Genomic DNA, 25,322 nt, shown 5'->3' on the forward strand with positions numbered 1-25,322 from the left:
TGCTTGTCTTTCTAGGTTCCCTAAAATGGTTTAAAGTTAGGGTGAGACACCTTTCAGTAAGGGAAATAAATTAAATATAGTTGTGTGGCAACATGAATATTTTCATGCTAAAATAAATCTACAGTACATATCACATGCCTAAAAAAACTGATAATATCATAACTTAATAAACATATAATTTCATAGTTATACTAAATCATACTGTATCTCAATGTTCATAAAATCATCTGCTATAAATAGTAGTATTGAAATATACCCAGGATGAATAGTTAGCTGGTGTCATGCATTACCCCCTATGATGGGTTGTGCAACCCGAAGGTGAGACCCGACAATGGCTAGCAGACAACTGTTGAGTCAAAAATGTCTGTTAGTATGATGGGCCCGCCACAACCTGGTATGGACTGCCAAGTGGACGTCTACAACTCTACAATGAAAGCCACATCGACTATCCATCTCCCACCCCTTCTACTGGCAGGGGTGGTAGCACAAGTCTAAACTGAACTGAACTGAACTGTATAGTTACGGTATCGTGCTCCTGAAGACTGATCTGAACTATCATCCGGGTTCTGATAACATATAGTACATGAACATATACTGTTTTAACATAAATAGATTGATAGCATTTTCTAAATTCTATCATAACATAAATAATCACGGCCTTGCGTCAGATAACATACATAACTGCGGCCTTGCCCCAACTATCAATCATGGTCTTGCACCGAACATATCATAGATACTAAACTAAGCATATGTACTATTTATCATATATTCTGAAATCATAATTTCCTGTATTATCCGTGTTATTCCTTAAATAACTGTAAACATGCTTTTTCTTTAAATCTGACTTAACATAATATAATATACGTGAAATAATATTCATACCACACAAACTGAATAAAAACATGAAATCTGTTCTAGAATTACATTTTCTGACATTTTACACTAAACACATATTTCTGTGTAATGATAGTATTTTTACAAATATATATTTTCCCAAATATACTCATACATAATTCATGCTTTCAAAAAATTAATCTGCTATTAATTAATAATAATATTCATAAAAAATTACTGATTTAGTTTACTCCCTTACCTGACTACTGGAAAACTCCTAAAACGACTAGTCCTGCACCTGCAGGGTTCCCCGCTCAACACCCTGAAAATAACATTACCCCAAACAAAACTTCAGTATTTCTCCAAATGCTACCTTTTCTACACTTGTAGGAATGCCAAATACTCAATAAAAAGTCTTACCCTGAACCTAGGATGGAGTCCAAGTTAGCTCCACCAATGATCTACTCCAGTAGACTTGAAAAGAACTTCCCCAAGAGTAGCGTGGTGGCTTCAGATCGTCGATCCGACAAAGAACGGACCCAAAATCTTAGAGAGAAAGAAGGAGAACTGAAAAAGAAGGAGGGAGAGAGAGAGAGAGAGAGAGAGAGAAGTTCTTCGTGTAAATTCTGCGGTGAAAACTAAGTTCAGGCTATTTGTACACCTGCACTCGTCGACGAGACACGTCACCTCGTCGATGAGGCCACGAAGGGAGTTCGTCAACAAACGCTTATTCCTCGTCAACAAAATTTAGAACTGAAAATAGCCTTGGGTAACTTCTCGTCGACAAGACGTGTGTCCATGTCGACGATCCCATCAAGAGCGTTTTTCGATGAGACCCTGTTGAATTCCAAATTTACAACTCCACTTTATTTCCTCCTCCTATTATTTAATTAATATAATTCACCGGGTCTCTATATTCTCTCCTCCTTATAAAAATTTCGTCCTCGAAATTTACTATCCATATGATTTACAATCCCCTAAAGAAAAACAATCTACTTATTTTATTACTTACCCTCTCTTGTGGCGTAGGAATACCGTGGTTACATTCAGAGTTCTAGAAGATTACATATATAAAATAAAATTCCCCCAAAACTAAAATACTACTTACTAACTAAACTACTACATGTACTGACTAACCTACAAAAGAAACATTTCATAACCATTTATAATTTTTTAATTATAATTAAACCCCATTGAATAAATGCGGATATTTCTACCTTATCTTTTTCTCGAGCTCCCAAGAAACTTCTTCTATTGCGTGATTTCTCCATATGACTTTTAGTAGAGGAATTTTGTTATTACGCAATTCCTGTTCCTTTTGGTCCAGAATCTGTACTGGTACCTCCTCATAAACTAGTGAATCACTGAACTCTAATTCACCATAACTGATTACGTGGGAGGAGTCTGGGACGTATTTACTCAACATGGAAACATGGAATACGTCATGTATCCTGGAAAACATAGGTGGTAAAGCTAGCCTGTAGGCAACCGACCCCACACTCTCTAGAATCTCGAACGGGCCAATGAACCTAGGGCTAAGTTTACCTTTCCTTTCAAATCTCATAACCCCTTTTAATGGAGCTATTTTCAAAAACGCATGATCGCTGATATCAAACTCCAATTTCCTTCAATGGGTGTCAGCGTAACTCTTCTACCGGCTTTGAGCTGCACTGATCCTATCTTTGATGAGTCATACCTTATCATACGCTTGATGTACTAGCTCTGGTCCCACAACTTGTCATTCCCCTATTTCATCCCAGTATATAGGAGAATGACACCTTCTACCATAGAGCGCCTCAAATGGTGTCAGGCCAATGCTAGCCTGATAACTGTTATTATACACAAATTTCACCAGCAGCATAAACTGGTTCCAACTACCCCCAAAATCCAACATGCATGCACGAAGCATATCTTCTAATATCTGATCATCCTCTCAGTCTGCCTGTTTGATAGAGGATGGAATGTCATGCTGAAAGAAAACTGAGACCCTAGAGCTTCCTACAAACTCCTCCAAAATCGTAACGTAAAACGCAGGTCTCGATCTAACACTATAAACACTAACACACGATGAGAACGGACTATCTCCTGAATATAAATCTCTGCCAGTCTGTTAATGGAGTAGCTGATCTTAATGGGAAGGAAATGGATGGTCTTGGTCAAACGATCTACAATCACCCAAATTGCATTCTGGCCATGCAATGCTGACGATAGCCCTGAAACAAAATCCATAGATATGTGATCCCATTTCCACTATAGGATAAAAAGCGGCTGCAACTAGCCTACCGACCTCTGGTGCTCAGCCTTTACCTCCTAGCGCGACAAACATTGTGCTACATACTCGATAATCTCCTTTTTTATACCACTCCACCAATAAGATTCTCGCAAATCCCTATATATTTTCGCGCTGCCGGGATGAACTATGTATAAAGATCTGTGAGCCTCTTTTAGGATGGTCCTTCTGATATCAGCATCAGCAGGAACACAACCTAGAACGCAGCTGCAAAGCCCCATTATCTGTAATACAAAACTCCTCTCCCTAACCACCCTGTACTCTGACCATTACCTTTGCTAATTCTGGATCCTCTTTCTGAGCAGCTTTAATCCTTTCTTGCAGAGTAGGATGCACCACTAAACTGGAAATACATGCTTGAGGATCACTCTTGACCAACTCTATGCTGAGTCTCTCCAGATCTATCATAATCAGATTCTGAATCTCCATAGCTGCCAGCGCTAGTCCCACCTACTTCTTGCTTAGTGCATCAGCTACCACGTTTGCTTTTCCTAGGTAGTAACTGATAGTGCAATCAAAATATTTAATAAGCTTCAACCATCTTCTTTGCCTCATGTTCAATTCCTTCTAAGCAAAAATGTATTGTAAACTCTTATGGTCAGAGAAGATTTCGCATCGCTTGCCATACAGGTAGTGCCTCCAAATCTTCAATGCATGTACTATTGCAACTAATTCAAGATCATGGTTAGGGTAGTTATTTTCATACTCTTTCAACTTCTTGGAAGCATATGCTACCACCCTACCATGCTACATCAATACACAACCAAGTCTCTTCAAGGACGCATCAGTGTAGATAACATAACCCTCACCCCCTAATGGGATGATCAACACTGGTGTCGTGACAAGCCTTTACTTCAGTTCTTGAAAGCTTTGCTCATAATTGTCGTCCTATTCAAATCTGGCATTCTTCCTAGTCAGCCGTGTCAAAGGCCCTAATAACGTTGAGAATCCCTCAACAAAACAACGATAATAACCAGCCCCTGAGATGACATGCCCCGAAAACGCAACCTTCTTGAGCCAGAATTCACATTTTCTGAACTTGGCGTACAACTTCTTTTCCCTGAGCGTCTATAAAACCTGCCTCAAATGCGTCTCGTGCTCCTTATAGTTCCTCGAATAAACCGGCATATCATTAGTAAAAACAACAATAAACTGGTCTAAATTTTGGTGGAAGATTCTATTCATCAAATCCATGAATATTGCAGGAGCATTTGTAAGACCAAAAGGCATAACAAGAAACTCATAATGCCCATACCTAGTTTTAAAGGCTATCTTTAAGACGTCTTCTACCCTTACCTTTACTTGATGATAACCTGATCTGAGGTATATCTTAGAATAAACTCGTGTACCCCATAGCTGATCAAATAAGTCGTCTATACGAGGTAGAGGATACTTATTCTTTATTGTCACCTTATTAATTTCCCTGTAATCTATACACATCCTCATGGACTCATCTTTCTTCTTCACAAATAACACTAGAGCTCCCCACAGAGATACACTGGGCCATATAAAACGTTATTAAGAAAATCTTGCAACTTATTCTTTAATTTTACCAACTCTGCTGGCGTCATTCGGTAAGGTGCTTTAGAGATCAGTGTTGTACTTGGAAGCAAATCAATAGGAAAATCTATCTCACGATCAGGTGGCAAGCTTGGTAGCTCCTCTGAAAAAACATCTATAAACTCATTTACCACTGGTGTACTAGTGAGTTTCAATTCATTCCCTGACATTTCGTTCACAAAGGCTATGAATCCCTGACAACCACTCAGGAGTAGTTTCCTCACCTGAATAGTTAAAACTAACTAAGGTGGGATTACACTCGCGACCCTATAAATCTAAATTTTAGTCTTCCCGGAGGTCTGAATATCACTTCTCTTGAACGACAATCTATGCTGATAAAGTTAGCTACCAACCAATCCATGTCGAATATTATATCAAACCCACGCATATCCAGCACTATCAAATCAGCAGATAAAACTTTTCCCTAGATATCAACTAGACAGTCTCGGAGCACCCTACTACACCTCACTGTTGACCCGATTGGTGTAGTTACTAACAATTCAGTGTCTAATAATTGGGTTTCTGCCCCCACATAATTTAATACACCCCATAGACACGAACGAGTGTGTGATCCTAAATCAAACAATACAATAACTTTAAATGAACGCATGCTAACCAAACATGTCACCACGTCACCAGATGTCTCAACATAACCAAGCATCAAGGTATAAACTCTTTCTGGAGTCGAATTCCTTTGCTGACCTCCCCGAGGCGCCTGATGGCCTCCTCGAGCAGGTCTAGGAGCAGAAGTAGCTCCAATTTGAGCCTGTCAATCCCTTATCATATGCATTGGCTCCCCACATCAGTAGCAGATACCTCACTCAGCATGACACTCCCTCAGGTGTCTCTTCCCATAAGTCGGACAAGCTTGAAATGACTACATACCCTAAAACTTACGATTTCCTAACTCCTGCCTCCGATCTCTGTAGTAGCCACCTCTCTTCCACGAACCTCGACTGGACCCTTGCTAGAAACCAGAAGGTGTGGATCTCTTTCTTTATTTCTGCTTCTCAGCCTTTAACCGCTCTCCAGCTTCTGCCATAGCTGCTTTGTCTACCAACTCGACAAAATCTTGTAATTTCAGTATCGACACTTGCTTATATAATTCTCTCCTTGAACCTCTTTCAAACAGTCTTACCTTCTTCGTCTCGTCTGGAATAATGTACCGGACAAAGCGAGATAATTCAATAAACCTCACCACATACTGCTGCACTCTCTGCTGTCCCTACTTCAGATTCAGGAACTCCTCTATCTTGGCTTCTCTGGATGAGGCTAGAAAATATCTGTCGAAAAATATCTCTTTAAATTGTTCCCATGTCATCTTTATAGGCACCGTCCTCTGCTGCTCCAGAAGTTTCACTGTCGTCCACCATATCACGGACTCTCCTGTCAATTTATACGTAGCAATAGCACCCTCTGTTCCTCCGTACACTGGAGCACTACCAGCACCTTTTCAATTTCCTCCAGTCAGTTCCCTGCGACTGTAGGATCAGTTCCTTTTAAGAAAGTCGAAGGATTCATCTTAATAAACTTATCAATCAAACTACTATGACCTGCAGACAGCCCACCCTGCTCTTTGGAGTTCCTAGCAATTTCAGTCATGACTTGCTGAATCACGCTGCGCAGTACTACGTCCGAATCGCTACCCGCAGCGCTCGAGGGCCTAACACCCTCATTACCATTAGCATGGGCGCTACTACCTCCAGGGTCCATCCTAAAAAGATAATAAACTTAACTTAGGACCCTATTACCACAACATACCCCACACAAATTATCTAACCAGCATATCATATCCTTAGCTGGTTTATCATTCCTAATCTAAATTCAAGTTTCAATCCTACAACCTAGATACCCAACCCGATAATAGTTTACTATGGCTTTCCTGAAATCGTCACCCCAAGAAAGACACACAAACCATCATGGAAGTCCTGCAATTAGACTGCAAACCAAACATCAAATTTCCTTATCCTATACTCTGGTAATGTGACCGCTGCATTCTAGTGTCTACAAAGCTTAGCATCCTAGGCTCAGATACCAAACTATAACGACCTGCTTAATTTACTACATAATAAACCACATTAAATATCCTGATACCATTAACTTATAACATAATAAAGTTAACCTGAACCTGTGGGTAAGGGGGACACACCTGTCATACGCAGCGGACACCTAAGCAGCGATAAATATAAATTTCATCCATCTAACCATAAAATACAATACCAGAGCTACTTACATTCCACCATATTTCTATAGATGTACATATACAATCCTCAAAAATACCAAAAGATAAAACTAAGATCTTACATCAAAAACCTACTAACTCTAGTTCAAAACTCACCCTTCTAACAGGGTAGAACAACTGCCTCAACGGCGTGCAGCTCGGTCCGATTATCTTTTTGGGTTCCCTGAAATGGTTTAAAGTTAGAGTGAGACACCTATCAGTAAAGGAAATAAACTAGATACAGTTGTGTGACAACATGAATATTTGCATATTAAAATAAATCTACAGTAAATATCACATGCCTGAAAACACTGATAATATCATAACTGAATAAACATATAATTTCATTGTCATACTAAATCATATTGTAGCTCAATGTTCATAAAATCATCTGCTATAAATAGCAGTACTGAAATATACCTAGGATGAATAGCTAGCTGGTGTCATGTATTACCCCCCATGACGGGTTGTGCAGCTCGAAGAAGGGACTCGACAATGGCTGGCCGACCACTACTGAGTAAAAAAATGTCTATAAGTATGATGGGCTCGCCACGCCTTGGTCCGGACTGCCAGGTAGACGTCTACAATTCTACACTAAAAGCCACATCGACTATCCATCTCCCACCCCCTCTACTGGTAGGGGTGGTAGCACCAGTCTGAATTAAACTGAACTGAACTTTATAGCTGCGGTACCATGCTCCTGAAAACTGATCTGAACTATCATCCGAGTTCTGATAACATATAGTACGTGAACATATACTATTTTAACATAAATAGATTGATAGCATTTTCTAAATTCTGTCATAACATAAATAATTACGGCCTTGCGCAGGATAACATACATAGGCCTTGCCTTGGCTATCAATCACGGTCTTACCTTGGCTATCAATCGCGGTCTTACCTTGGCTATCAATCACGACCTTGCACCGAACATATCCTAGATACTGAATTGAGCACATGTACTGTTTATCATATATTCTGAAACCATAATTTCCTGTATTATCCGTATTATTCCTGAAATAACTGTAAACATGCTTTTTCTGTAAATCTAACTTAACATAATACAATATATGTGAAATGATATTCATGCCACAAAAAATGAATAAAAGCATGAAATCTGTTTTAGAATTACATTTTCTGACATTTTACACTAAACACATATTCCCGTGTAACAGCAGTATTTTTTCAAATATATATTTTCCCAAATATACTCATACATAATACATGCTTTCAGAAAAATAATCTAATATTAATTAATAAAAATATTCATGAAAAATTACTGCTTTAGTTTACTCCCTTACCTAACTACTAGAAAACCCCTAAAATGACTAATCCTGGACTCGCAAGGTTCCCTGCTTAACACCCTGAAAACAACATTGCTCCGAACAAAACTTCAGTATTTCTCCCAATGCTACCTTTTCTACAATCGTAGGAACGTCAAATACTCAATAAAAAGTCTTACCCTGAACTTGCGATGGAGTCCGAGTTAGCCCCACCAACGATTTACTCCAGCAGACTTGAAGAGAACTTCCCCAGGAATAGCGTGGCGACTTCAGATCGTCAATCTGACAAAGAACGGACCTAAAATCTTGGAGAGAAGGAAGGAGAACTGAAGAAGAGAGAAAGAGAGAGAGAGAGAGAAGTTCTTCGCGTAAATTCTGTGGTAAAAACAGAGTTTAGGCTATTTGTACACTTGCACTCGTCGACGAGGCCATGAACGGAGTTTCTTGACAAACGCTTATTCCTCATCGACAAAATTTAGAACTGAAAATGGCCCTCGGTAACTTCTCGTCGACGAGACGCGTGTCCACGTCGACGATCCCATCAAGCGTGTTTGTTGACGAGACCCTGATGAATTTCAAATTTACAATTCCCTTTTCTCTCCTCCTCCTATTATTTAATTAATATAATTCACCGGGTCTCTACAACTACGGTTTGTTTAGAAATGTAATCTTACGTGATTTTTGTTAAGTTGAGTTGGAGATTACCTTATAATAACCATTACATGTGTTTATACCTTTCTTAGGTTAAACGTACATTAATTATACATTTACATGCATAAATTCAAAATAATAATTCCTAATAACAAATGATGTTTATAACATATTTAAAATCAAATCATAAATTAGGATTGTTTGATAACACTAAAGGTTCAATTTATTATAGTTTGTATGTTTGTCCAATGTTTATCTGCCTTATTGTTTGATGATGGATGAACTCTGCTTGATGACTAAGGCAATCATTAGCGCTTGATGATAAGCCAATTTTACTTGATATCATCACCTGATGATTATATGTTCTATATCACTCAAGTGGCTACTTACAACTTCTATGTCACTTGCTTAGTAAGTGAGTCCATCTCTTAGGTGATTGTGTCTCACTTACAGTGTTTGATTTATGCATCTTTTAAGTGATTCTCCACTTAGTTACTTGGATGATTAGGCGACACGTGATTCACTTTGCCTAGGCAACTTCTTTTTTATGGCAATTATCTTGACCGAATGATCACCATCACATTTTGAGTAGATGCACAAGGTGGCACAATCATAAGTACATCATTTTATAGAAGTGTCCTAGGAACTATGTGATGTCTTAGAATACCCTCAATCTTTGAGAATTCAATGCAATCACCGCAACATAATTCCAAACTATAACAATTCAAATGCATTTGATTTACTTCCATTATTTCTTCTTATCCAAGTTATTTCATTGCTCAATGGTGACAAATACATTATTTGTATGCTTCAAGAAAAGCACCTATGTAATAACCTGAAAAAAAAAAAATTAAGAGTAATTATTGATTAATTAATTTATCAATTAAACAGTATTAAATTAATTAAATAAAAAAATAATATAAATTTTAAAGATAAATTATTATGAATTAATTAATTAATTAAGTATTAGTAAATTTGATTTATTGAATATATATATATATATATGTATGTATATATACATATAATGGTTAAAGTATAAAGTATATATATATATATATATAAAAGAAAAAAAAATTAGGAAGCCAGAGGCTTCCTGCAAAGCATCTGCAACTCAGTTAGCCTCTCTTAGGTTCTCTTGTTGTCTTCGTCTCCTCTCTCTCTCTCCCCTCATTGCTCGACGAATACTCAATCGATCGGGAAACGGAAGGTGTCGTTGGGTTCCTAAGTCCGCCACTGACATTTCTACTGGAGCGGATTTGTTGTGGGAGCGGCATAGGCACCATTCCTAGGGAAAGGTATATTTTCCCTAATTTCTCAATTTCTGGTTAAATCTGCTGTTGAATCGATGATCAGACACTACCATGGGGTCCTAGTCGTCGTAGTCGTCATTTTGGCGTAGGTAATTTTTCAATTGGGATTTTCTAGGCCCTACTCCAAAGTGAGAGTGGGATTTGAGAAATTTGGTAATTTGGCTAAATTTAAGGGTATATTAATTTATTTAGGAATTACGGCCCTAGGAAATACTTAAATAATATTTTATTCAGGAATAATTTATTAGAGTTAGGAATTTTTTATTCAGGGTCCGAGTGAGTGCCGCAGGTATTTTTCGGAATCTCTGTTGGCGTAGTTCAAGAAACTAGGTAAGGGGAAAAATATATATTAAATCAAAATTTTTATGAATTTAATGGAAAAATAAATTGTGTTATATGTACATGTATATGTTTTGATATGGGTAAAATGTCAACTGTTTAAATTGTATTTTTTTCCAAATTTAGGGTTGTTTATTAGATATGTATATGTGAAAATGAACGAATGAAAGTGGAAAGAATTTTTTGATGAATTAAATAAGAAATGAAATGTATTTTGAGCATATAAATGTTAAATGTGGGTTGGCTTATTTTATGAGAAATATGTATGAATTTTACTACTAAATTGTGTGGCATGAGAAATTATGCAAATTATATGTTAAATGTATGAGATGTAGGCTAAGTAAGTAAGACATTATGAATAAAATGTGACATGGACTATGTTGCTTGTATGTGTTAATGCAATCATGTAAACAGCTGAAAGATGCTGGGTAGAACAGTTGAAAGATGTTAGGTAAATGTACGACAGCTAAAAGACAGGTTAGTAGATTCTAGCGCATTTCTATGTGGACTAACAAATGACGACTAAAGAGCGGTTGTAGTACAAAGAAATTAAATGAAAATGTTATGAAATGAAATGACAAGGAATGACAATGCAATGAAATGAAATATGAAATGTGAATGATGGGAAAGAGTCACTTAAAGTGAAATGCAAGGAAATGTTAAGTTATGAACATGAAAGAATGTGAATGATTGAATAACAATGGAAAGAGTGATGTATTATGATGTTAGAAGTATCTATGTACGTAAAACATGTTATGATTGGGCGAGGCATACTTTTCGCCTGAGGGCTTACTGAATAAGGCAAGTGCACTAGTAGCTTCAGATGTGGCAGTAGCTGCATAATGCGCTAGGGTAGAGGGAACCTACTTGTATGGGCGGGTAGAATTCCCTATCCTTAGGGTCTTTTCCGGTAAGCTATTGTTGAACTGTGTGAGTACGAGATTAATCTTACACTTGAGGGCTTACTGAGTAAGGTGAGTGCTCTAGTATGTTTTAATTGTGACCTTAGGGTTACCTAAGTATCAGAGCAGAGGGGTGCTACTTGTATGGGCGGGTAATCACCCCTATCCTTGGGTAATCTCATGGGTTAAATATTTGCATGTATTTGATTAGGATCAGAAAATGGTTTCAGGAAATTATGTTAATGATTTGCAAATATTATAAAATGATATGTATAATCTCATGATGGCCACACGCTGCATTTAATATATTGTTTCTTCCCTTACTGAGATCTGTCTCACCTGAATATAAATTCTTCTTTTTCAGGATTTCTCAGGATCGAGCTTTGAGAGCTCGAGATTTTATAACATTTTTTGGAAGATATAAGAAAAAGGGTATATTTTTATGTTAATTTTGATATGTATATTTTATGTTTTATGATTTATGTTTTAAGTTTTATAAGATATGGATGGTTGTGAAACCTACTAGTATTAGTGGATAATGTTTTGGAGACATGTATATATTTGAATACTAGTGGATGATTAATTTATTATAATTGGTAGTTAGAATTAGTAAACTCTAGTATTATGTTATATGGAGATTATGATTTGTGTTTTCTGCTGCGTATGTTATAGATTATGATGGATTATCAGGTATAACGCGCCAGACCAAGGTTTAAGGGTTCGGGGCGTTACACCTAAGCCTTCACAATGCAGTTATAAAAGGGTACACACACATAATGCACTAGCTTTAGGGAACCCTACTTGGATTCGAAAGGTCTAATTAAATGAAATTTCAAGTTCCTTCGGTCTTGTGAACTACTTTATCAAAGCCAACACTTTTCTACTTTCTCAATATATATAATCCTAACAAAAGTCTACCTTAGACATACTTTGTCCATGTAGAAGACCCTTTATTCAACACAATCAGCCCTTTCACACTCATATCTTTTAGCCTTATATGCCATAATTAGTAACATTTGAGTTTGTCAAAGAATATAAGAAAACAACAATCTATTGAACCACACAAGACACATATAATCAAATAAAATTAGAGCACTTGTACTAATCTTCAAACTCTACCTCCATCAATGTATTTTGTACCTATTAGCATCAAGGGCATCTAGATCAATAATGTTGGCTTTTTGAGTCCAATCTCTATTTTGATGCTGACAAGCCACCAGTATTCTATCTGTGAGTTTTATTGTTGAACATGTATAATTCATATCACACATAAGATCAAGGGAACATGGAAGCCAAGGAAGGTCTTAAAGCTAATATTTTGGCGTATTCCATGGAGTTAAAGAGCAAAGAAGAAGGAAGAAGACATTTGTTTTTTATTTGTAATGCATTTAAGTGTTTATTACTTTGGTTTGTAATAATGCATGTATCTACATAATATGTCTTGTATGCTTAGAAATGTCGCAGATTGACCATAGGGACCGAATGACCATAGGGAACCCTTCGGTCGACCAACGCTAGGTTTTTTGGCATTCTTGAAAAAGACCCTAGGTTCCTACACATTGTACACAAAGTTCCCAAAATCACTCAACATATCAGGGGAATTAATTGAAGTGAAAACGAACTTAATAGGAAAATTTGTGAGAGGTCGGGCGATCGAACCTGTGGTGTTCAAAACACCTCGGGCACCCGAACCGCTAGGAAGTCAGCGAGTTGACTTGGTTTTGGGAGACCGAACCAAATATGAACGTACCGTCTATGGGCGACCGAATCCCTAACTTGACACCTTTTCACCAACCCTGGCGATCGAACACTTAAGTTTAGTTAATCGAAGTATAAATCGGGTGAGCAAAATGCAGACAGAATGGTTTTCGCCTTGGGTCAGCCAACCGAACCCAGACTCGGCCACCCGAACTTCAAAATTGCCTTTTTCTGTTGTGTTTGTTCGGGTGACCGAACCTATGGCTCGGTCAACAAAAACTCTCGGGTTGGGGTATTTTTTAAATGCTAAAACAGGTTAAAAATTAATTAAACTTTTTTAATAATACCCAGCGTGTCTCCAATGGTCAAAATTTTCCTTAAGTCTATATATACCCCTTCATAAGCCAAGATTAGTAACTTTGATTAGCCCATTTTCTCTCTAATTTTTATCCTTATCAAAGTTCCCCCAAAACTTGTTTTTATTGCAAAATCTTTTATGGGGTTATATTTTACACTCTTCATTTTCTTCCATTCATTATTTTGAAAATCTTTTTGAATAGAACATTTTAATTTGGGCAATGATTTTGATTTGCACATATAGTTTTTAAATGCTTGAATTTTGTTTTTTTGTGCAAAATCATTTGAAACTAAAACCCTAGGTTTCCGGTTCGTTCTTGAAAAATATTATTTGGAGAAAATATTTTGTAGGGTTTAAATTTTTGAAGCTTTTTATTATATACATACTTTTCAAAGATTGCAAAATCATTTTTAGAAAAGCATCCTATTTTAAATTTATTTAATATATTTGGATCTATATGACTGCATTTTTCTAGTACTCTGTGATTTGTGCTTAAATGATAAACCAGAAAAATAATGCTTGCTTGAGTTTTAAATTAAAGTTTCTCTTTCAGCAAGCATAAGCCCCTTGCAGTTATTAAAAATCATAAGGGGATATTTATATATTTTTATACATATATATATATATATATATATTTATATATATATATATGTATGTATGTATTTATTTATACATTTTCAAAAGCAATAATTGAACTTATATAGAATACATCTTGTTTCTTGCTTGTGTGCTTAAATGCTTTCATGACTTGTGCCTCTCTGTATTAAAATTTTAAGTCATGAAGTTATATTTTTACTTTTAAAAAAAAAGGTGTTACACAACTGGTTCATTGACTTACATGAAATGCATGTGAACTAGTTAGATCATATTTATGCTTAAACCTACTTTTTATATGCCGCATGTTCTTAAATTCCAATTTTGCGGTGACTAACATTGTGCTTAAACTAAAATGGTTTATGTATATTTCTGGTCTAACCATGTTTTACATGTCATTTTAATCTTTTAAATGACCAGTTAAACTATTTTGTATGCTTAATAGCTATATCTTTATAACAGTTTAAATTTTACACCCATTATCTATACTAAAAAGATGAAGAGTTTTTTTAAAAAATTATTTTTAAAAAAGGGGGAGTTCTCTTTTTTAAGTCTGTTTTGAACGTCAAAATATTTTTCACTTAGCTTGGCCCTTTTTTCTAATGCCAAAATGGGGAGAATTTTATGAGCAAATTTATTCTGACCAAAAAGGGGAAATGGAAATTTGTTAGGGATAAATATCTGAGCATGTGCTTTAACATTAAAACTGAATGTATAATCTTTTGTAATGTCTTCTTTTATGAATATGCTTGAGCTATTGTTGTTATTTTTACATTATGCATATTCTTAGGGGGAGCCTTTTCAGGTTGTACCCATTTTGCTCTTGCCTGTTTGTTATCATCAAAAAAGGGGAGATTGTTGGCTTTTTGAGTCCAATATCTGTTTTGATGCTGACAAACCACCAGTATTTTATGTGTGTGTTTTAGTGCTAAACAGGTATAATTCAAGTCACACATAAGATCAAGGGAACATGAAAGCCAAGGGAGGTCTTAAAGCTTATATTTAGTGTATTCCATGGAGTTAAAGAGCGAATAAGAAAGAAGAAGACAATTGTGTTTTATTTGTAATGCATTTAAGTGTTTATTACTTTGGTCTGTAATAATGCATGCATCTGCATGATATGTCTTGTATGCTCAGAAATGTTGTAAATTGACCATAGGGACCGAATGACCTTAGGGCACCCTTTGTAACGCCTCGAACCCTTAAACCTAGTTTGATGCGTTATTCTTGAAAATCCTGATATTCCATAAACAGATAAATACATTCAGAGCGAAAAACATAACTATAATCCTCAATCATAATAATAAATACTAGAGTTTACTAATTCTATCTGTAATCCACAATAACCATTCATCACCTGTATTCTCATATATTCATATCTCCAAAACATTTTAGTATTCACAAACACCGGCATGTTCCACAACCATCCATGTCACAGAAGACTTAAAACATAAAAACATAAAACATAACTTATATACATCCTAAAATATCATCAATAATATTTATACCATTTTCTTTATCTAAAACCCCAAAAATGCTATCAACCTCGAGCTTCTTTAAGCTCATTTACATGGTGGTCCTGAAAAGAATAAATTCGTAATCGGGTGAAACACATCTCAGTAAGGGAAAGAAAAATTATAAATTAAAACAACGTGTGGTCAACATGAGATTATAATCAACATTATAATATCATTTGCAAAACCATTAACATATATTCTGAAATTATTTTCTAAACCTAATCATACACAAGCAAATATTTACCCACAAGACTACCCAAGGATAGGGGTGATTACCCGCCCATACAAGTAGCACCCCTCTGCTCTGATATATTAGGCAACCCAAAGGTCACAACTGAAGCATACCAGAACACTCACCTCACTCAATAAGCCCTCAAGTAATAGATTATTCTTGTACTCATACAGTTCATACAAAGTTTACCAGCGAAAGTCCCCTAGAATAAGGAAATCTACCCGCCCATACAAATAGTTTCCCTCTGCCCTAACGCATTACGCAGCCTACTGCTACATCTAATACTATTAGTGCACTCGCTTTTCTCAGCAAGCCCTCAGGCGAAGAGTTTGCCCCGCCCTAAAATAACATATTCTATTAACATAAATACTTGATAATACCATAATATATTATTCTGTTTGTCATTATTCAACCATCCATATTTGTTCATGTTCATAACTTTAACATTTCATAGCATTTCACTTTACGTAACCTTTAACATTTTACATCATTCACATTTCATATTTCACATCCATTTCATTTAGATTTCCATTTCATTTCATTTATTCATACTATAGCTCCTTTTAGTTGTACATCAGTTAGTCTACATAGATATGCGCTAGAATCTACTAACACAACTCCTTTTAGCTATCATTAATTAGTCTACAACTCCTTTTAGTTGTCATTGTATACATAGTTGTATTATTAAACACAAGCAACATGGTCCGTATAACATTTCATTATCAATACATTTCTTACATAGTTTACATCTGATACATATAACATACATTTATACTGCATTACCATCTGCTAATGCCACACAATTTTAACAATAAAATTCATACATTACCTGTAAAATAAGCCAACCAATATTTAACATTTATTTACAGAAAATATACCTTCATCTTTTATATAATTATCCTAAAATACTTTCCACTTTCATCAATTCATTTTCACATATGTGTAGCTAAATAGGCAGTCCTGAGCTCAGAAAACATAATTTACATGGTTGGCATTTTATACCCATATGAAAACATATATACATATATATAACATAGTCCATTTTCATTTAATTTATAAAAACCTGATTTAATATATATATATATATATATATATAAAATTTTCCCCTTACCTGAATCCTTGAACAACAGGTATCCCAAATTGATGTCTGTGATGCTCACCTAGTCCCTGATTCAAAAACCCTAGTTTAATTAAATAATCTCCAAATAAACTACTATTTATACATTTCTCAACTTAATAACCTTAAATAAACTTTTAAAAGCCTAAAACTGAGAATCCAAACCCTTACCTCAACTTAGGAGCGTTTCTCAAAATGCTCAGTTTAAGAAATTGATCCACTAGATGTGTAGAGAATCTTCCCTAGAACATCATAGTGACCTCCGATCATCGATTTGGAATGAATCCGACCCAGATTCTTAGAAAGAAGGCAGAGAGACGAGTTTAGAGAGAGAAACTTGAAGGAAAATAAGTTTCCTTTTCTAAGAAGCTTCCCCAAACCTTCTCATACTTGACTTTGCCACGTGGACTCGTCGATGAGAAGATAGGACTCATCAACGAACCACTAAAGAACATTCCTTAACAAGGTCATGAGCTTGTCGACGAGTTTTAGAACAGCCCAAATCCTCTCGGTTAATCCTTGTCGACGAGACATACATACTTGGCAACGAGTTTTCGAAGATTTCTCATCGACAAGAAAATCCTGCTCGTCGACGAGCACCTGTTTGTACCCTTTTACAATTTCTTTTCCCTTTTTCTTATAAACTTTTCTTTTCCGAGCACCTGTTTGTACCCTTTTACAATTTCTTTTCCCTTTTTCTTATAAACTTTTCTTTTCCCCTCTTTTCCTTTATTCCTTATTTATTTTTTCCATCTATTATTTTTTCCTATTATTCATCTATTATTTTTCCTAATTATTTTATCATTAAATTTTTTTTGGTCATTACACTATTCGGTCGACCGATGCCAGGTTTTTGGGCATACTTGAAAAGAACCCTAGGTTCCTACACATTGTGCACAAAGTCCCCAAAATCACTCAACATATCAGAGGAATTAATTGAAGTGAAAACGAACTTAATAGGAAAATTTGTGAGAGGTCGGGTGGTCGAACTTGTGGTGTTCAAAACACCTCGGACACCCGAACCGCTAGGAAGTCAGCGAGTTGACTTGGTTTCGAGTGATCGAACCAAATATGAACGTACCATCTACGGGTGACCAAATCCCTGACCTGACACCTTTTCTCCAACCTGGGCGATCGAACCTCACGTTCATTTTACTCCTGGGCAACCGAACACTTAAGTTCGGTTAACCGAAGTATAGACCAGGTGACCGAAACGCATACAAAATGATTTTCGCCTTGGTTTAGCCAAACGAACCTAGACTCAGGCACCCCAAACTTCAAAATTGTCTTTTTCTATTGTGTCTATTCGAGTGATTGAACCTATGATTTAGTCGACCGAAACTCTTGGGTTGGTGTATTTTTTAAATGATAAAACAGATTTAAAATTAATTAAACTTTTTTAATAATACCCAGTGTGTCCCCAACAGTCAAAATTTTCCTTAAGTTTATATATACTCCTTCATAAGCCAGGATTAGTAACTTTGATTAGCCCATTTTCTTTCTAATTTTTATCCTAATCAAAGTTCCCCCAAAACTTGTTTTTATTGCAAAATCTTTTATGGGGTTATATTTTATACTCTCCATTCTCTTCTATTCATTATTTTGAAAATATTTTTGAAGAGAACATTTTAATTTGGCATTGATTTTGATTTGCACATATAGTTTTTAAATGCTTGTATTTTTTTTTTTTGTTATGCAAAATCATTTGAAACTAAAACCCTAGGTTCTCTGGTTCGTTCTTGAAAAATATTATTTGGAGAAAATCTTTTCTAGGGTTTAAATCTTTGAAGCTTTTTATTATATACATACATTTCAAAGTTTGCAAAATCCTTTTTAGAAAAGCACCCTTACTCTATTAAGCATACATTTCATATCATCCTAGAATGTTTGCATTTGAGCTTAAATGTGTACATTTCTGCTTGTATGTTTCAGAAGCATTTTCATGTACAAAAATTATTTTAAATGTAACGGTTGGGTTCAGCCCGGAATTGAACTGGGGAGTCTCAACCCCGTAAGTGAGACCGATTTTTTGGGAACTCGGTTCGTAGTTTTGGAACCGTAGAGTTCAATTTTTAGTATTCGAGGAAAGGTAAGGGGATTCTTTTATATCAATTATTTTTTAAATCGAAATCGGTAAACATGTAGTTTATGATTGTATGTATGATTTGACTACTTATTTGGGAAAATCTACAGAGTGAAGATAATTGATTTTCAGGTTACTGTTTTAAGAAAATTTGGGGGTTTCGGGTAACATCTCTATTTCTGTTGGAAAATCGTATGTTGTATAAAACTATGATATTGAGATGACCGTACCTATATTTTTATTAAACTATATTCTTGAACTGAAAAAGATATGATTTGCTGTATACCAAATAAGTTTGGAATGAACTGTTATATGTAAAATGTTCCAAGTGTGTGAAAACAGTTGTGGCGGCTAATTACCGTAAGTTAAGAGATATAGGAACATGAATTCAAAAATGTTCCAGGTTTTGTGAAATTGCCACGTCTTGGCTAATTACCATGGGCAAATGCCATGTCTTGGTTAAATATCGTGGGCGAGAGTATCTGACTCTATATCCGAGGGTGTGAAATATCGTCTATTTATTTCGGTTAGTCACCGATGGGTGTGAGTGGACACCGTATTAGCATTGATATCTCTGTGAGACTTCGTCTAATGATAGGTTATCAGGCGCTCCGTGTAATGCAGCTGGTTTTGGCTGAAGAGTGTGACGACACTGACCATATGTTTTGTATCGTATGTACTAGAATTAGAAAAATATTGGAACTATATCATGTTATGTTTTATGTCGAAATAACATTTGTATGCCACACACTGATATAACATGTTTCTTCCTTATTGAGAGGTGTCTCACCTCGATTATACAAATGTTTTTCAGGTCCTTCCAGTAGCCGTCATTAGCGTCCTAGCGTAACGGGAGCGTGGTTGTCGGTTAGCTGCGCATAGTACTTGTGTAAGTACGGATTTTGTAACCGGGTTGTCATTATTGGGTTTTGTAGACACCCGAGGTATGTACTATATTTTGGAGCGTAGACTCTAGTTATGTATAAACTCTAGTATGGTATGATGTATGTATAAAAAGAACATTTTCGTTGCATATATGATGTGTATGTATGTGTATGTGAATGTGTATAGGGTATACGTGTACCCCACAGGGTCAGATCCTCATTCAGTGTAATATCATATATGTTTTAATTGATACAGAGACAGGATAGGTTACTAAATTCACACCTGGGACCCATCCGCGGGTTCGGGGCGTGAAACATAATGTGTGGTTGCACTATATCAATCACTAGCAACGATACCGCACCCTTATAGTAACAAGCTCTTCAAGTAGTTCATATACCATATATACAATTTATAATGAAAGCACAGTAACATGTTTTCATTCTATAAAGCATTTAAGTAATTCCAGTATTTTTCAAAACTTATTTATTCATCGGCATTACCTGACATACATAACCCTCAGTATTAAACCAGCATCTCATTTTCCACATCCCCTGAAAATAATTTGGAACTCTAGTTCCCATATCTCATACAGATATTTCACCAGTCCAGTTTATTCACATTTATCATCTCATGTCACACTCATTTGATTAAATATGTTATAATATAATAAATGGTTTGTAAGAATACAATTTACATAAAACAAGGTTTCAAGCATCTCCAATTTTTAATATAATAAGAATATATAAGTTTAAAGAAAGATGGATACCATACCCCAAAACCCTAATTTTCTCGAAACCATAAAATACAGTTTAATCGGTTCAAATTTTGAAAGTAACAGATGTAAGACAAATCCCCTTACCTGACTTACAAGAAAGCCCCCTGGAAACCCTAAACTCTATGCCTTACGGTGTTTGCAGTTCAAAATCCTAAAACCACATTTCCCCTAAATAAATCAACATAAACTCTAGATCAGCAACCATTAATCATTTCCTAGGCCTCCCTATAGTCCGCAACAATCGTAAAGTCTTAAAATAACCTACTTACCCTGATTTTGGAGTAACACCCAAAAAACTCATATCAAAGATCTGCTCCGCTAGACTTGTAGAGAATCTCCCCTAGATCCTTGTAGTAACTTCCGATCGTTGAATCTGTCAACGAGCGGCAAGAAATCGTAGAGAGAGAGTGTTGGTGCGGGTTAGAGAGAGAGAGAGAGAGAGAAGTTATGTTTCTTAATGAAGAAGCAAACAAAATTTCGATTTATAGCCCTCTTGAATCGGTCAAATTCGTCGACGAAATGGTGCCTTTGTCGACAAACTACAGAAGGCCATTCGTCAAAAAAAGAAGGAGCTTCATCGACGAACCCTAATCTTGAACTTTTAGTCGTTCGGGATCTCTTCATCAACGACGCTCTAAACTTCATCGATGAACTATAGAAGGTAATTCATCGACGAAAACAAGGGATTCGTCGATGAAGCCTACTGGTATCCCCCTTTTTATTTTCCCTTTCCTTCTTTTCTTATTTATTTTTTTGTTTTCCGAGTTCGGGTTTCTACATATATTATAAATTAAAATATAAAATTATGTTGAATTTTATTAAAATTTAAATATTTTTAACTTAAAACTCAAATATGAGAAGTAAAAAGAAATTTTAAGAGGAAATGGGGTTGGGGAAAATATGTACAATGTGTAATCTAAAATATATCCTTCAACTTTGAAGGGACAATGAACCTTTATAGGTCTTGACTTCTTTATTGTGCACTTATATATAATGCTGGTACTTTATACACAAAAATTATATAATTTTTTATGTATTAAAAGATGTATAGATCCTAACTTCTAGAACAAAAGCAACCCATCCTCATTCTAGAACTTTTATTCAATTGGAGAAATCTTATATTGAAGTCTTTTACCCTAATCATTAGAATTTGTGTTCTAGGATTAAAAGAAAAAACTTTTTTCTATTAATTTCATAATTTTTATATGAAACACATTTTTTTAAGATTTGGGCCAAAAACCCAATTGAGAGATGACGTTTGACAAAACTCAAATAGTTAGTACACCTGGTGCACTAGTTAACATGCTAATTAACACATTAAAACCAGTCAAATGCTATGGAGTGTTTGATACGTTATATCATACTACAAATAACCTTATACTGTATTTGAGAACATAAAGTTTGGACCTTTGATTTGGATTCGGGTGAGATTTGAATAAATTTCAATACAATTTTACTTGACATATTATCCGAATCCAATACGATTCTAAATCCTCACCCTCTCCAAACATATGGTTAAATTTATTAATTTCTAATTCAATCAAAATAAATGAATTTTCACACAATATAATCCGTTTGAATATTAATTAACGTGATGATCAAATTTGTATGATTTTATATTATAATATGAATTTTGTATGTGTGTGTGATGACCTCCAAAATATATATATGAGTATAGTATAATAATAATAAAATAATAAAAATGGTCATTAAGTTAGTATCAATACAAAAGTATTTTTTTATTAGAATCTTTGATTCCATATTTGATGCTTAAGAAAGACATTGTCTAGTGAGTGCTCAGACACCATTGCAGCTCAGTCGCTCCCTAGAGGTCGGTCTGGTCAAAGTATAATTTTATAGGATAAACAGAGTAAACACGGTTAGTGTAATGACCCCAAAAACTACTACCATTATATATATATATATATATATATATATATATATATATATATATCTTATAACAATATAATATTACTTTGATACCTATAATAATATCTACTATAACGTCTTAGACCTCATTGTTCACAAAACATACCACCTATGCAGCAGAAAACATAAAAATACATTAACCTTATTTACAATATCAGAGTTTTAGTATTTTCCAAACATACATATACATCTCCCAAAAAATCCACACAAAACTCCTAGGGACTACTCAAAATACATCTCCTAATACAACACTTACTCTTCAGCAAGGGCAGTACTAAAGTCCCCTCTATCTCAAAGCTCGCTCTGCACGCTTATCTGGATCACCTAAAATGTTTGTAATTTTAGGGTGAGACACCTCTTAGTAAGACGAAATATGTTATTACCAGTGTGTGGCAAATGATTTTAGTGTATACAAAATATCATCAGTTGTTAATTAACCACAGTAATAAAATCATTTTCAAACCATACTTACACACACTCACAATTATTTATAAGCGAAAGTCCCCGAAGATAGGGGAGATCATACGCCCATACATATAGCTTCCCCCTACTCTAATACGTTATGTAACCTAGTATGGCTACAACTGATACCTATCAAGGCATTTGCCTTTCTCAGTAAGCCCTCAAGTGGAGAGTTTACTTCGCTCCGAAGACATATAATACTACTATACATATATGATTCTGAAAACTTCCCTGGATGGATAACTATATGCATGAATTGACCCCGCATGCTCAGGTTGTGCGGCCTGTGGGCTAGACTTAATTCTGGCTAGCCTACCAGGCTAAGTCAAACTGTAAACCTCCATAGTATGATTGGCCCCTTCAACTTGGTCCTGACTACCAGAGAGCTCTTTGTATCTCCTCTGGGCACAATCGACTATTATTCCACACTCTATCTGAGATGTGTGGTTGCACTATGTATACTGTATTAGCTACGATACCATGCTCTGTAATTTGTTCTGGTCCATCAGGGATCTAATACTATACAATACTATGTTTGTATATTACTATTTTACCATGATTCTATATAACTGAAATAACCTTGATTCTGTATAAAATGAAATATCATGATTTTATAATATCTGTATAATCATGGTTCTATAAAATTATATAATCATGAATCTGTAAAAACTATATAATCATGGTTCTGTAAAAACTATATAAAATTCTGCATTAAATATCTGTACTATATGTCATATTTCTCATGCCACACCATTTAAATGAAACTCTTATACTATAATCTGCACGAGAACAACTGTATTTTACTGCTATATAAAAATAATATATATTATTTGTAAAACTTTTTTGTATCCCAAAATTTCTGAATTTTCCTGAAAATACATAATTTCATACTCACAATGTCATATTTCTAAATTATCCCAAAAATCATATTCTGAAATCGCATAACTATATATATATATATATATATATATATATATATATATATATATATATTTTACTAGTAAAAATTTCTAAAATAACCAGCATAACATATTTCTCTTACTTGACACTATGAGGCCTACTAAAATCTCTATACCCTCACCCGCAGCATTCGGAACTCAAAACCCTGAAATTTATATTTTTCCCAGTTCAATTAACTTTAACCTCATAATTATAATCATTTAAATATCTCTAAACCTATATTCTTTATTTAATCAATTAAATACCAATATTTAACACTCTTACCTCAACTTTGGAGTGGTGTCTGGGATCCTCAAAACATAATTCTGTTCTGGTCAAATTGACGAAGATCGCCGCTAGGTGTTAGATGTGGAGTCTGATCGTTGATGGGGTGAGTTTAGAGTGAGAAAATGTGGAGAGAGAGAGGGAGAGGTTTCACAGTTGAGAGAGGAGAGAGGAGAGAGAGAGAGAGAGAGAGAGAGAGAGAGAGAGAGAGAGAGAGAGAGAGAGAGAGCTTTTGTAATTTAACAAGAAAATTTAACATGCAACCTTATATACTTTTCTGTCCTAGAGAAAAATCGTCGACGGTTTTCTTAGGCTCCCAGAAAATAGTTAATAGTTTGGTCTTTAACCAAACTGATTTTCATTGTTTACCCTTAACCTGACCGCGGTAAAAATATAATCGTTGACGATTTTCTTAGCACTCCAGAAAACCGTTGCCGATTTTTGTTATTTCTATTTTCTGGGTCTCTACAGTTAGTGTACATATATAAGTACATATATGTAAAAAGATATTTTATCTGACATACATTGTATAATAATAATAATAATAATAATAATAATAATAATTAGATAGGTATCCTTGTATACATTTTATAAATTTCGCAATATAGGTGATCTTTTCCACATCCAACACATATGGGTTCTCGAAACTATGTGGGGCCCCACATGAGTCCCAAAGTTGTGTGGGGCCCACATAGGTCTCGAAGTTGCGTGGGGCCCACATGACCGAACCCACACAAGTCTCGAAGTCGTGTGGGGCCCACATGAGTCTTGGACTCGAACTTGCTTCTTCCTTCATAATAAATAATAAAATAATCTAATTGATATTGACTCTTACTGTACTCATTCTACCGTTCACACTTTCTTTACAAATAATATGCATAGTAAATATATATATATATATATATATGATAATGTATTTGATAATGACATATATATATTAAAAAAAAAAAAAAGAGGGCTACACATCCATTTATTTATTAATATACCCTCACTTTTGGCGGAGAAATACCATGGTTACAAGATAAGCAAAAGGGAGATTATAGAAAAATCCTCTCAAA

The sequence above is a fragment of the Malania oleifera genome, chromosome 9, assembly GCF_029873635.1.
Source record: "Malania oleifera isolate guangnan ecotype guangnan chromosome 9, ASM2987363v1, whole genome shotgun sequence".
Lineage (NCBI taxonomy): Eukaryota > Viridiplantae > Streptophyta > Magnoliopsida > Santalales > Ximeniaceae > Malania > Malania oleifera.